Source organism: Phoca vitulina, unplaced genomic scaffold (assembly GCF_004348235.1).
Source record: "Phoca vitulina isolate PV1807 unplaced genomic scaffold, GSC_HSeal_1.0 scaffold5, whole genome shotgun sequence".
Taxonomy (NCBI): Eukaryota; Metazoa; Chordata; class Mammalia; order Carnivora; family Phocidae; genus Phoca; species Phoca vitulina.
Genome location: NW_022589708.1, coordinates 6477987 through 6492531, shown reverse-complemented (window position 1 = coordinate 6492531; position 14545 = coordinate 6477987). Strand labels below are relative to the sequence as shown.

The 14545-nt window shown below is 40.6% G+C and overlaps 1 protein-coding gene across 1 annotated transcript in view; it reads right to left on the bottom strand.

The window, feature by feature from the left end:
* Window positions 1-14545, bottom strand: part of LOC116631489 (coiled-coil and C2 domain-containing protein 1-like) — a 110128-nt gene that overhangs the window by 55458 nt on the left and 40125 nt on the right. The window lies entirely within an intron of this gene.

Below are 14545 nucleotides of genomic sequence, written 5' to 3'. Positions count from 1 at the left end.
ATAACAAAATACCACAGGCTGGCTAGCTTAAACGGTAGAAACACATTTTCTCAAAATCTGGAGACCAGAAGTCCAAAGTCCAAGATCAAGGTGTTGTCAGGGTTTTTTTTTTTGGTGAGACCTTTCTCTCTAGCTTATAGATGGCCACCTTCTTGCTATCCTCACAAGGCCTGTTTGTGTGGGGATGAACATCCCTGGTGTCGCTCTCTCTTCTTGTAAGGACACCAATCATATTGCATCCGGGCCCCATCCTTCCGATCTCATTTATCCTTAATAACCTCCTTAAAGACCCAATCCCTAAATACAGTCATATTTGGGGTTAGATCTTAAACATACGAATTTTGGGGCACACAACTCAGTGCATAACAATTATTAACATAAATATTTCAGAAAGTATACAATTTATGGGAAGACCCAAAGATTTGCCAATTCTCTGGCTATCCATGATATATTCTTACCTTTAAGGAAACATTCCAAACCCAAACAAAATAGTTGTGTAGTGTACCTAATAAAGAATCCCCCTTTCCTCCATTCTGATACTATTAGCTACTATAATAAATTACCTACAGACATTCAGTTTTTACAATCCATAGTTACTTTTTACATTGCTGCTCATCTGAAGACTCTGATATAAGCCTCACACCAGCGCTAATGTCTTCAATATAGAAGGACAGTCTCAGAGCCTCATGGAAAAGTCTGTACCCAGGAACTTTTAATTACTGATACTTCTAAAATGTTCTCTTGTGTATAGGCTTCTAAGATGATAGTGTCACCAACTAGACCCCAAGACCTGACCTTTACGGCCCACCTGCTTGTACTCACTGACCTTTAGTTCCACATTTTTCCTTAAACTCTTCTTTCCAGGTTATCTCTTAATTCAGGTAAAAGACCTGACAGGCATAACATCCCATGATGGAAACCAAAACTAGCCTTCAAGCAAGAACAACTGCCCAGGCCACCAGACCAGTTTGAGCTTAATCCCCCAACTCACACCTGCGCAGATGTAACTTAAGTTATGAGTGGCCCATAAAGTGACTGACAGTTTGGGACGCCTGGGTGGCTCAGTTGGTTAAGCGACTGCCTTCGGCTCAGGTCATGATCCTGGAGTCCCGGGATCGAGTCCCGCATCAGGCTCCCTGCTCGGCAGGGAGTCTGCTTCTCCCTCTGACCCTCCTCCCTCTCATGCTCTCTGTCTCTCATTCTCTCTCTCTCAAATAAATAAATAAAATCTTTAAAAAAAAAAAAAAAAAAAGTGACTGACAGTTACCTTTACCTCATTATAATACTAAAATCTCTGCCTGAGGAGGAGCACAAGCCTCATTTACATAACATACAATGTATAAATGGGCATGCTTCCTTAAGGCACATGCCCACCTCTATATATGATGACAAGTCTGCTCTATCTAACAATTCACTGTAACCCTAAATAAGAGAAACCCATTCACCGTTGCTCAGGGAGTCACGACTTTGGAAGGTGCTCCCTGTGATCTCTTTACTCAAACTCACATTAGTTTGGTTACAATCATGCTTCACAATTCTCAGACAGTAGCGGTAAACAAAGTCAGACTTCCCAGTATACTGGATGATCCAAAAGTAGACTTCCTTCTGAAAGCAGGAACTCACAGAACAAGTATTGATTACATAGGTATGAACTAATAAGGGAAATGAAAGTTTTGGGGGGAATAGGGCTAATGTTATTTTAACGTTCTAAAATATATATAACAAAGCCCTCTTTCTTTGAAGCAAATCTAACCCTCAATTTTGTAAACTCTGCTTTCAAAGATGAAATGAACTATTTTTAGAGGTGTCTGATTCTTACTAACTCCTCACAAGTCAGAAACCTCACTAAGTCTCCTAATGTTTTATGGAAATGCTGTGTGGATATTTCCATGAGTTCTCTAGGAATCTATCTTCCATTTTACTAGGATATAATTGGACAATTTAATTGTGCAACGAAGACATTAGTTGGAGTACCATATTTGAAAATGATTCTCACTTAATCAGGCCTAACAAGCCCATGGTTAAGCAGCAGGGTTGACTCCATGAGTGGAGCCAAAGCCTCAAAGCCTTTCCTGGAAAAGCATTCCGGTACCTGGCTTACAGGTTCTTAGCCTCAGGTGATAACAAAGGTCACTTCCTGGCCCATCACAAACCTTAGCTAATTTGAGGAATTCCTCCAAAGGTACCAGAAATACAGGCGAAGTCTGGGGAAGAGCGTTTCTTAGGTTTGGTTTTCTGGTTTTGTATTAACAAATCACAGGGGCTTTTAAAATCCCAATCCAGGATTCCTCCTGAAAACTCCCAGACACAACGTTACTTCCTGGCCTTAGTAGTAGCTTCATAATTGATTAGATTTTGATCTACAAAGCAAACTCAAGGATGCTCATATGGTTAATTTAAATTTAGCTGCTTCTATGTAAATAATCAGGTCAAATCTAGTGAGACTTGTCTTATTGTGGTCAAGAATCCTTTAGAGACTAATTTTGTCAGAGTGGAGAAGTTCAGGAAATGGGCAGCAGAAATTACTGAGTGTCCTTTCAGGGAAATGCTGGGAGTTAGTCCAGCAGAACCTGTGGGTGATTATCGGATTCTATAGGAATGTGCATCTTTGGTTGTTTTACAATTCTGCAGAGATAGAACTTAAGTTGTAACAAATTGGTAATAATGTAAATGTTTCCTTCCATAGGCATGCAAATAATCACTGTTCATGACACTATAAACGCATCCTGTCCCCTAGAGAATAGATATCTCTGTGTGTCAAATTCTCATGAAGCTGGGTATAACATCTTACTTATTCCCTCATTAACATGTCTCCAAGGAGACAAAGCAGGAATAGTCAGAACTGGAGAAGGAAAACAAGGAAACTGCACTATTACAGTTTCCAAAGAGAGGGCCTGCTTTCAAGAAAGATAAAGGGTTACCTGCTTCCGGTGCCCCTGAGAGGTTTAGGTAAAAGAGGAGAGACAAAGGCAGAAGAATTGTCTCAGTGGAGTGAAGGGGCAGAGGGAAACTGTCAGTTGAGGAGTGGGTAAAAGAAAAGAGTAGAAATGAGTATTGACAGGGCGTCTGGGTGGCTCAGATGGTTAAGGGTCTGCCTTCGGCTCAGGTCATGATCTCAGGGTCCTGGGATTGAGCCCCGCATCAGTCTCCCTGCTTGGCGGGGAGCCTGCTTCTCCCTCTCCCTCTACTGTTCCCCCTGCTTGTGCTCTCTCACTCTCTCTGTCAAATAAATAAATAAAATCTTTAAAAAAAAAAAAAAAGAAATGAGTATTGATAGCTGTGGCATATACATTTGGGATTTGTCCCCAGGTCCTGTCACAGAGCTCTGGAAACGCCTGGAATTTCCTGAGTGTCTTTGTTATTCATAATAAGCCAGCCCCCCTCTATCACAGCATCCTTTATGGTGATTGGGTTAGGGGCTGAATACCTTCAGGATGGGGGCTGGTGACCAGAAAGACCAAACTCCTTATTAGAAGGTAGGAACTTGCAACCCCACCTTTAACCTCCAGGGAGGGAAGGGAGACTTGATGTTGAGTTATAAAAACTCTATAAAAAAAGATCCAGTGAACTTCTGGGTTGGTGAACACATGGATGTGGGGAATGTGGCATAGCCAGAGAAGGCGTGGGAGCTCTTATCCACTCCTCCCTCCCGATGTCTTGTCCTCTGTAACTCTTCAGTTTGTTGACTTCCATGTTTTCCAATAAACTGATAACTGTTAAGGGTAGCATTTTTCTGAGTGCTAGGAGTCATTCTAGTAAAGCATCAAATTTGAAGAAGGATCATGGATATCTCAAATTTGTATTGGCTGAGAAGTGTGGGTAGAATGGGCTCCCCTTTGGCACCTGGTGTCTATAGTGGGGGCAGTCTTGTACGAGACTAAGCCCTTCTTCTGTGGGGTCTTCTCTAACTGTGGGCTGTTAGTGTCAGAATTGATTTTAATCGTTGAACACGCAGTTGTGTCAGAGTACTGGCTGGTCTTGGAGGAAACCACACAACTGCTTGTTTAAGAAGTCTGGGTTTCACGAAAGGACAAGGATACTGACGTAGTGAATGCAAATACAGGATCAAGGGATACATGTATAAGCCAGTGATACTCCATATTGTGTATCCTTTTCAAAGGACTTTTATAGGTATTGTTTACTTGATCCCCATGAAAGTCCTATAAGGCAGGGGGAGATGACATTACTATTCCCAGATCACAAAACAGAAACAAGAGGTCCCAGGAAGTAAACTTCGTCAAAGCCACGTAACTATTAGTGAAACTGGAATATCAATCCTAATCTGCAGATGATTTCAACATTCCCTTTGGCTCTAAAAAGTATAAGATTTCAAAATTGTCAACTCAACTTTAAAGAAAGCCAATTTAAAATATAGAATCAGGGAGATCTAGCTCAGCACCTAGGAGTATAACTTGAAATCTTTTTTTATGACACTAAGACAATCGCAAAGTTCCTATCAGCAGAAGCAGTAGCTCCTGTGTGGGCTGACCTCAATGGGAAGAGTGTGCACAACAATGCCCACCGCTTTTGGAAAGGGCTGTGGACAAAAGTCACAGGGAGCAGAGAAGAGAGTTTGGAAAGGCATGCTGCCCGGACACCCTGTCACATGGGGAAAACCAGGAAGAAAAAGAAAAATCATGGAGCCAAAATTGCTTTTAATAATGTAAAGGGCTGGGGTGCCTGGAGGGCTCAGTTGGTTAAGTGTCTGACTCTTGATTTCCACTCAGGTCATGAGCTCAGGGTCATGAGATGGAGCTCCTTGGGCTCTGCAGTGAGCATGGACTCTGCTTAAGAATCTCTCTCTCGGGGCGCCTGGGTGGCTCAGTTGGTTAAGCGACTGCCTTCGGTTCAGGTCATGATCCTGGAGTCCCTGGATCGAGTCCCGCATCGGGCTCCCTGCTTGGCGGGGAGCCTGCTTCTCCCTCTGACCCTCCCCCCTCTCATGTGCTCTCTCTCTCTCTCATTCTCTCTGTCTCAAATAAATAAATAAAATATTAAAAAAAAAAAAAAAAAAAAAAGAAATCTCTTCCCCCCTCCCCCTCTGCCCCCACTCTCACTATCTCTCTCTCAAAAGAAAAAAAATGTAGAGGGCTATTACATAGGAATAGCATATATTCAGTTTGTATTGTTCTAGTGGACAGAACATAGATCCATTGATTCAAGTGAATATAAAAATGATTTTCTAACAACCCACAAATGTACATTAGTGAAATGAATGGCCTAAGAGTTACTGAGGCCTCTGTTCTGGGAGATATTCAAGGTGACCCTGGTTAATAAAATGGAAGAGATAATCACAGTGGCTATATATACATTTCTTGGAAGCTTATACTACAATTGTTCCTGTATTTATATTCTGATCCTATAAAAAGTCATTGGGAGGGGCGCCTGGGTGGCTCAGTCGTTAAGCGTCTGCCTTCGGCTCAGGTCATGGTTCCAGGTCCTGGGATCGAGCCCCGCATCGGGCTCCCTGCTCGGCAGGAAGCCTGCTTCTCCCTCTCCCACTCCCACTGCTTGTATTCCCTCTCTTGCTGTGTCTCTCTCTGTCAAATAAATAAATAAAATCTTTAAAAAAAAAAAAGTCATTGGGACTTTAGGCATTAAAAGAGATGTTTGTCTAACCATTCAAGTTGGAATTTGATAAATCAAATTTAAAAATATCTTTTATAGAGTACAGCACAGTTTAAACTTCCCATTTTGGGGGAGGTGACAACAGTATTTACTGAAATGACTGGTGAATTTTATTTAAAAGAAGTATACTAGTTTCTGACAACTTACCATTTATTTTGGTAAGTGGTTTAGTATTTATATATTCTGCATTATTTGTGTACTGAAGCTGAAATCTGTGGGGAAGGCAGGCGAGACAGAAGCAGTTCAAGCTTGTTTAACTTAAGTAAACACACTAAAATATAAGAACATAGTCATCAGTTCTGGATAACGGCAAAATAAGCCTTTATTCAAACATTCAGAATGCAATAAATTTCAATGTGTTATGGAATGTTTGTGTCCCCCTCAAGTTCACAGGCTAAAGCCCTCACCACCACATAATGGCTCATTGTGACAGTATCTGGAGATGGGCCCTTTGGGAGGTGATTAGGGTGACATGGGTCAGGTGGGGCCCTCAGGATGGGATTAGTGTCTTTAGAAGAAGAGACACTGAGACTCAGCCTCTGTCCCTGCCCCAGCACACAGTAAGCAGAGGTTCTGCGTGCACACAGACACCTCACCAGGAGCCAAAGCTAAAGCGCCCTGATGTGGCAGTTGCAGGATCCCGAATGGTGAGAAAATAAATTTCTGGTGTTTAAACCACCCAGTCTGTGCCATTTTGTTTTGGCAGTCCAAGCAAACTGAACTATATATTTTTAATTTTTTTAAGTCAAACTTGAAGCTGTTAAAGATAAACTGATGATCCATTAAAAAAGCAAATGAACTTGGGGCACCTGGGTGGCTCAAGTCGGTTAAGCCTTGGACCCTTGATTTCAGCTCAGGTTGTGATCTCAGGGTCCTGAGATCAAGCCCCGCCTTGCGCTCTGTGCTCTGCTTGAGATTCTCTGTCTGCCGCCCACTCCCCACTCTCTCAAATAAATAAATAAATAAATAAATAAATAAAATATTTTTTAAAAAATGCAAATGAACGTAAAGTACTAGAAGAAATCTCAAGCACAGAGTGTCATCCTCCACTGGGAACTGCAAACTCAGTTGCCCCAAGGGCCAGGCAGGGTCCACAGCAAGGAACGGAGAGAGTGACAGACTCATCATTGCCAATGTGTTCTGAAGCATCTCGCTGTAACATCATTCATTCTATTAGATTCAAAATCAATTCTATTGGGATTTCTTTTCTCGTTCATAAAACTGCATCCTGCATCCTTTCCATCCACTCTGTACAGCTGTCTTAGTCTATTTTTCATATTTTCCCTTTGGACAGAGACATGGCCACAAGAAATGTTTCACTTTTCTCCTAACTATAAGAAAAACAACAGCACAGGGGCGCCTGGGTGGCTCAATCGTTAAGCGTCTGCCTTCGGCTCAGGTCATGATCCCAGGGTCCTGGGATCGAGCCCCACATCGGGCGCCCTGCTCCGCGGGAAGCCTGCTTCTCCCTCTCCCACTCCCCCTGCTTGTGTTCCCTCTCTCGCTGTGTCTCTCTCTGTCAAATAGATAAATAAAATCTTAAAAAAAAAAAAAAACAAAAATTGTCTGTTAATATTATAAGGACAAATAAAAGCCAGAGAGACCAACAACAGGATTGTTGTTAAGCCCTTGTTTGACTTGTTGATGGATCTGTGGAATTCCTTAATCAGGCACTTATAACAGAATAAATAATGCATGTTTCTGGATCCTTTTTAGTTTGGTTGAATATGGATGCTGAGGATGGCATTACATGAATTCTTATACCATTATGTTCCTATAATCTCAGGCATAAATAGATCTCAGTTTCAAATGTACTGCATATCATTTGATTAAAATAAGACAGCCATTCCTCAAGGAAATTTCCAACAATTACCCAGGAAAGCCTCGTCTTAGCATGCTGACACTTGTAAAGTAAAAATTAGTTGTTTCATGGAAGCCCTGCTTTCATCTAGCCACACTGCCCTGCCCATATTTCTCTTTCTTAAAGTGCTCTCCTCAGCACCATGAGCCGTGAATCGTCTTGTCTTCATTTTTTAGTTTCCTTAATGCCACTGGTTTATAAAATACAAATGATGGAAAGACCATCTATTGAGTCACTGAATGCTATATTTTTTAAGGCATCATGTTATAACAGATGTATATAATTGGGCCCATTTATTCTTCACAATAAATTACTCTTAACTAAAGAACATAGACACATACAAAATGATGGTTAAAATAAATCTCTGCTGTAATTCTATTAAGTCCCCCTAAAACAAATTTAAGAAGGACAAAGAGGAACATTACTGAAAAGAAAATGTATTGGTGTTGAACAATAATTTTTTTTAAAAAAGGCAGGATCATGAGATCCATATATATAAATCAAAAGAACACACCAAATACATTATTTTAACTCTGTAACTAATGAGGGGACTAGGAAGATGCTACAATTGGTTAGAAGTGGAATTCAAAACATGAAGCACACACGTATCAGTCAAAGGGAGCAGAATCTGCCACCCCAAAATATACCTCTTGGGCCTACTGATTTTTTTTTAGGCTGATTATTTTTGAGACCACAGACACAGGAAAATCTCAGAAAACAGAGCAGAAGTAAGGAACATTTTTGTAAGGAATATTTACAGTTATAAGGCAAATCTAGTTATAAGGATGTTTCCCTCTCTGTTTCAGGAAGAGGAGCATGCTCAGTCTCTAGAAACTCTTATCAATGGACAAGGCACTGACTTAGATCTGCATACATCCTTACCCCCTATTTCCTTTGCTTCTCCTGGTGACCTCCCATTAACACCCACGCACCATCCCTACTCCCTGCCAAGATCTGCCTTTGTCTTTTTTTTTTTTTAAGTGGGTATTTTATTTATTTGTACTTAAACCTATAAACCAATCAGCCAAACTGGTACTATTATCATGATACATTAAAATACAAAACATCTTTCTACAAATACTAGAATAATGAACAAATTAACAGTTATAGTAAAACATCACAAGGGACAGAGGAAATCAATGAAGCACATTATAGCTTAACCCTTCACCGTTAACAATTCAGGTTATTAACAAGAAAAGCCTCACAATCTCATAAATACAAATTATCCTTCATCACATGTCTTTGTATCTTCACTTCCTATTCTTGAGGTTAGATTCTAGAGCCTAAAGATATCCACATTAGGATTGTATCTAGTCAGACCTGGTGCCCCCAAGCCTGGAACAATCAGCTCCAGAACTGTGGAGAGGAAGCCCTGCAGCCCCAGATCCAGTGCCAGCAAAATTCCATCAGCGATTTGGAGTCCATCTTAGAAACTTCTGGGGAAAGCCACAGTGTATTACAACAATCTGCTAAGTATTTTAGTACCCAGCAAATAATGGATTTGTTCCCAAATTACTCTGTGAACATACAGCCTGAAGATGTATGACGATGAGTATATTATTCGATCTCAGTTTGGGCGGTGGCTGTATTACTTCTCCTAGGTTTTGTCTCTTAGGGTCCTATGTATCTCTGCCTCGATATTCTGTTTCCCATTATTATTATTGTGTCCACTGAGGGGTACGACTGGAGCCAAAGAGGTTTCAGTAGCATTGGCTGCTATGGACAACATCTGCCTTTGTCTTTAACTGCAGGCGGTATTTAAGGTGATGACTCGGGCCATCAGGGAGTCACTCCCTTTCCTGCTTTCCTGAACGTCTCCCATGTATACTGGAGGTCTACCTGCTGTGAAGCCAGTTTGTTTTTCTCCTGTGAATCTTCCATTACAGGGGGTCCTAACCAAGAACACAGAAGTATAGAGGGAAAATTTTCTTCCACTACCACACAGGTAAATTAGAAATGCTCAAATGAATTTACAAATGGATGTAAAACTGGCTTTTTTCATGGCAGTGGGGAGTGTCCCAGAATCAGTGGTCCCTTCTAGAGACAGAATCATTTGCATTTCTATGGACAGAGGTCGCTTTAATTACTGTCAGTTATCTACAATTTATGTAGTTCTACCAACTCACAAAAGGACTACACAGATAACCTGGAAGATTATCCTGTAATACAAGGGAAGCTGTCTTTATTTTTCCTTCCCCCCCATTTCTCTCTTTTTTTTTTTAAGATTTTATTTATTTGACAGAGAGAGGCACAGTGAGAGAGGGAACACAATCAGAGGGAGCTGCAGAGGGAGAAGCAGATCCTCTGCCGAGCATGGAGCCCAATGTGGGGCTCAATCCCAGGACTCTGGGATCATGACCTGAGCTGAAGGCAGACGCTTAATGACTGAGCCACCCAGGTGCTCCTTTCCCCCCCATTTCAAAATCTTTCACTGGCAGTGTCTTTCCTGACAGTGAAGAATCTCTATGTGCCTGCAGCTGATGCCCACACTCCGTGACTTGCCAGCCTGCTGGGTCCCAGTCCAGCTCAGACAGCCCGTCATGCCTACCTTCACGTTAGTTTTATCTCCGTTCAAACAGGATGAATGGCGTCCATGTTACAGGACTTTATATATGTTCTTTGCTAAAACCAAATCATTGTGAAGAATCAATGGGACAGCCCCCACCCCCTCTTCCCGCCCCCCCCACAGAGGCTCTGGAGTAGGACCTTCAGTTCTATTCCCAGAGACTACACTCTTCTGCACTGCACCATATTATGGTGAAGTTCAGTTACGTAGCATCTGTACATTGTCCACAGGGGAAAAAAGAAAAAAAAGGATCAAAGTTTCAGATAATTCTACATTCCCTTTTTGCCAAGACCTTAAATGCTCTCTGTAAGCTGAATAGAAAAGTTAATGTGTTTTCTTTCTTTCCTTCTCTCCCTCTTTTTCTTCATTTCCTCTTCTCTTTCTTTTGAAGTCCTCTAAAGCAAACCAAGAAGAGGGGAGGGATTTGGCAATAGGTCAGTTAATTTCATAAAAGTAGACAAATTAGCAGGCTGAATTGTCCAGATTGACTGTTTTGACTGATTAAATTAAATCAAGGAAATGGCCAGTTCTCCACCTTACTTGGTGGTGTATGCAAATACAGCCTCAGGTGTAACTATGTTGTAACTGATTAGGAAATAATCATAGGGAAAAGAGGTAGGGGGGAAACAGCACACAATTCCAAACACAAACCAAGCACTAGCATCTAGTACTTTACAGTTGTCATGCCCTTTTATATTTTTAGGTTTATTTTTACCTTTAATTTCAGCCTTTTCCTAAAAATAGAAAAAAAAATAATTCGCTTTATGTACCAGAAGCAAAATAATTTTTTTTTTTTAAATCAGGAAAATGAGGTAAGTGAAATTAATTTTTTTTTAAAGTAAAAAGCCAGAAACAAAGTTAATCCACAAAATTTGCCTGTGAGGTCATTGTCCTTCCTAAGGGGGAGCTTCAAGGTCAACCCTAATTTTCAGCAGTGGAGGGAAAGTGGAAAATACTGGCAGTTTTCAAAAGCACAGTCCCTGTGTAAAAAGCAAGCCAGCTGATTTGAAATGAAAGAGATCGCCTATAAATACTAAAGAAAATAATTTTCAGAGTTCCTCTCCTAAGGAAGACACTGTGTGTGACCTAATGACTATCATCTTTAAAAACAAGTTTCTAGGGTGGTTTCTAAAAATACCCTTCCAGATAAAGCAATATCACTGCAAAGTCTGACTTAGCAAAACGTCTTTAGGGAAAAGAGGAGAAAGGGTAGTAAATGATGTCAGACATGAAGGTCTCTGCTGACTTAATCCAGGAATCATTTTGGAACAGCTGGGACAGCATGGGTTTTAATTTGTACCTCTTCTGTATTTTGTCTTTGTATGTCTTTGTTCAGTTTTTAAACCAAGACTTAACTCTTTTGTGTTTTTTCTTAAGTGGCTGACAAAATCAAACCCTTAAGATTATAACTGTAATCTTGCATACACCCCTGTAGAGTCTCTTAATGATATCATTAATATTCTGTCTTAACCACTGGAGAGAGAACATAGTTTTCACTAGAAGCGTTTGTCAATATCAATAAACAAGTCTTCTCTTTAATAAATTCCAAACTCTTTCTTCCTCCTGTTATCAAATTTGCCAAGTAACTAGTCTCCATTTCTCCACCTGCATTCATGCCCTGCTCTCCTGTCCTCTGGTTTTTGTTGTCTGCGCACCACAAAACTCATCAGGAAACAGCCTCCCATGACCAAGGTGACGGACATTTTCCTTTCTGTATACTTAAACTCTCTGGTCCTTCTGATCCTATCGCCAACACCTTCCCTGATCCTCCTCATTACTCTTGGCTCCCTTTCTCTCTCTCTACTCGTCCTGTGAAGGGCATCATTCCCTGTGAATCCATCTCCAGCCCACACTGTCTTAATGCCACCCAGTCAGCCAAGGGCTTAGCATGAAACAGGGGGCAAACTCCCACAGCTTTAAATTACTGAGGAGCGTTTATAAGGTACCGTCTACAAAGGGGTAGGCAGGGGTTAGGGAAATCAACAGAGGGTAGTTGAGAACTGTGAGGCTTGCAACCCCAAGAGGACCTCAATCACCCGTAGGTCTGAAGGAGTCTGGGAAAGAGAGGTTATGGGGACTCCCAGAGGGAGCTGTGGTCTTTGATAGAGAATTATAGTCAATCTTCAATGATTCACTGACCCAGAAGGGGGGGAGCTCAGGAAATAAATAGGTATTCACCTTCTTTCTATCTCCTGATTTTTCTCAGTGTCTCCCGTTGGCAGACTGCAAAACCCAGAGGGCAGGAGAGCCCACTGATATGGTCCACTCGGGCAGTGCTGTTGGGACCAGAACAGTGACAAGGGCTGATGTGAAGAACAAATAGAAGGCATGAAGCTACAAGGAACACCCCCCGGATGATCTCATCCATTCTGTAAGTGTCACTACGGCCTATACACAGACGACCCCATACCGTTCCCTGCACACCAAGGGCTCCCAAAGCTGAGTGCACCTTATAATCACGCGGGGATTTTTTTTTTTTAATTAAAAAATAAAAATAAATAAAACCACATCCATGTCCTATCCATAACAATTTTTATTTAGTTGATAGGAAGTTTAGCCTGGGCTTTTGTAATTTTTACAAGTTCCCTAATGTGCAATTACTGTTGAGAACCAATTTTTGGCCTAGTATCTGCAACATGTTTCAAGATTACTTATGCAACTGCCTACAAAAACTCTCCCCTTGATTTCCGATATGCATTGCAACTGTACAAACGAAACATGTTATTTTCCTTCAAATAGATTTCCACCATTAATTTTTTTTATTCTTAGTCGGTACACTACCGTGCAGCCAGATTCTCAAAATAGAAACCTAGATTCACCAATGACCTAAAAGTTGTTCACAGTTCTCTGTAGCCATGATGGTCTTTCTTACTCTGTTAGCTGCACTGCCCTTCCTTTGTGTAAATAAACTCCTCCTCTGCCCTTAAAATGTGACTATCACCTCTAAATGGTCACAACGACTCTTTCACTACAACTCTTAAGGTGCTTTCAAATTTTTATTCAACATTTTTACCTACCAATGACGTTCCTAAAAGTATAATTAAATATATCATGTGTTCCCCAAATGAGTTATAAACCAAATTGTAGCACATTAAAAATCACTGACATTAATTCCAATTTATATTGATTGTGAAATAAATTAATTTTATAAATTTAAATTTATAAAAATACAAAGAAGATACTGTTTTTACATGTTTTAAGTTATGTAATAAGGTAATTATGTATACTATTTCTGCTTCAGGTAAAGAAAAGCTTTTACTGCTAAAACTGTTGAAACGCCATTGTTCTCAGTTGTGAGATCAGGAAAAAGCAGGGAAGAGATGCTATAAGGGCAAAGGAGCTGGGGAGTGATCCACTGGATTCTTTCTTCTGGTTTAATCCTCACCATATCAAAACTGATTCAAGCCTGTGGTGCATTTACCCAGCAATGGGTTTCTGAAAGAGATGACAACAGGATAGGTAGGGGAGAACATGGCAGTCCCTCTTCATTCACGCTGAAATGTTAGCCAATCATCTAATTTCCCCCCAAAATCCAACACAGCACAAGAACCTTTAGATTTATCTATTTTGTAAACCAACACTTCAAAACTATAAATAATAGAGTAATTAAGAACACAGATTGATGGGAAGTAGAAAATCTTGGCATTGCTCTTAATTAAAGAAAAAAAATACTGATCCATTTAGATGGGCATCTAGAGTAACCAGATTCAGAGAGAAAGAAAGCAGAAAGGTAACTGACAGGCTGAGGGGAGGAGGCAGGGGAAGTTGTTACAATGGGTAGAGAGTTTCAGTTTTGCAAGATGAAAATTTCTGCCTATCTGCTGCACAACAATGTGAATATAATCAGTACTACTGAACCGTACACTTACAAATGATTTAGATGGTAAATTTTGTGTTATGGGTTTTTTACCAAAATAATCAAACAATCTTGAACAAAAAGACATCACAGCACACGGACTCTTTCCTAAATAAACCTAAACTAGTTAAGTATCATTTAGTGGTCAGAAACTTCTGTGATGATATTAGTTGCTCTTTTACAAACTTTGTAAGAGTACATTCTTTTAATCTGAATCTCTGCTCTCTCCTATAGGACTTTCTAGAGTTTTCAGTGGCAGCAACTAGTTCTTGTTGATCTTGGTAACCAACACTTAGCACCCTGCATACTGCACAGTAGACCCTCAAAGATGTCAAGACTGAATGAATGGGTGAATGAATCAGATTTAAAACATCAATCCATATTCCTCAGAAACTTTTACTAACACAGCTACGAATGCTTGTTCATTTGACACTTTTCATAGCTATTTCAGGCTATGATGATGTGGAGAGTCACTAACCGCAAACCCAGCTGGGCCTGAAGGATGTCAGGTGATTGTGGATCTCCCTGTAATGTCATGTTTGTTTGGTTGTTTTTTGTGAAAGCAACTGTTTCTCCAGCCATTCTGAACACATGCTCCAGGCATCATTCCAGGTGATTTTACACATAGTCTACT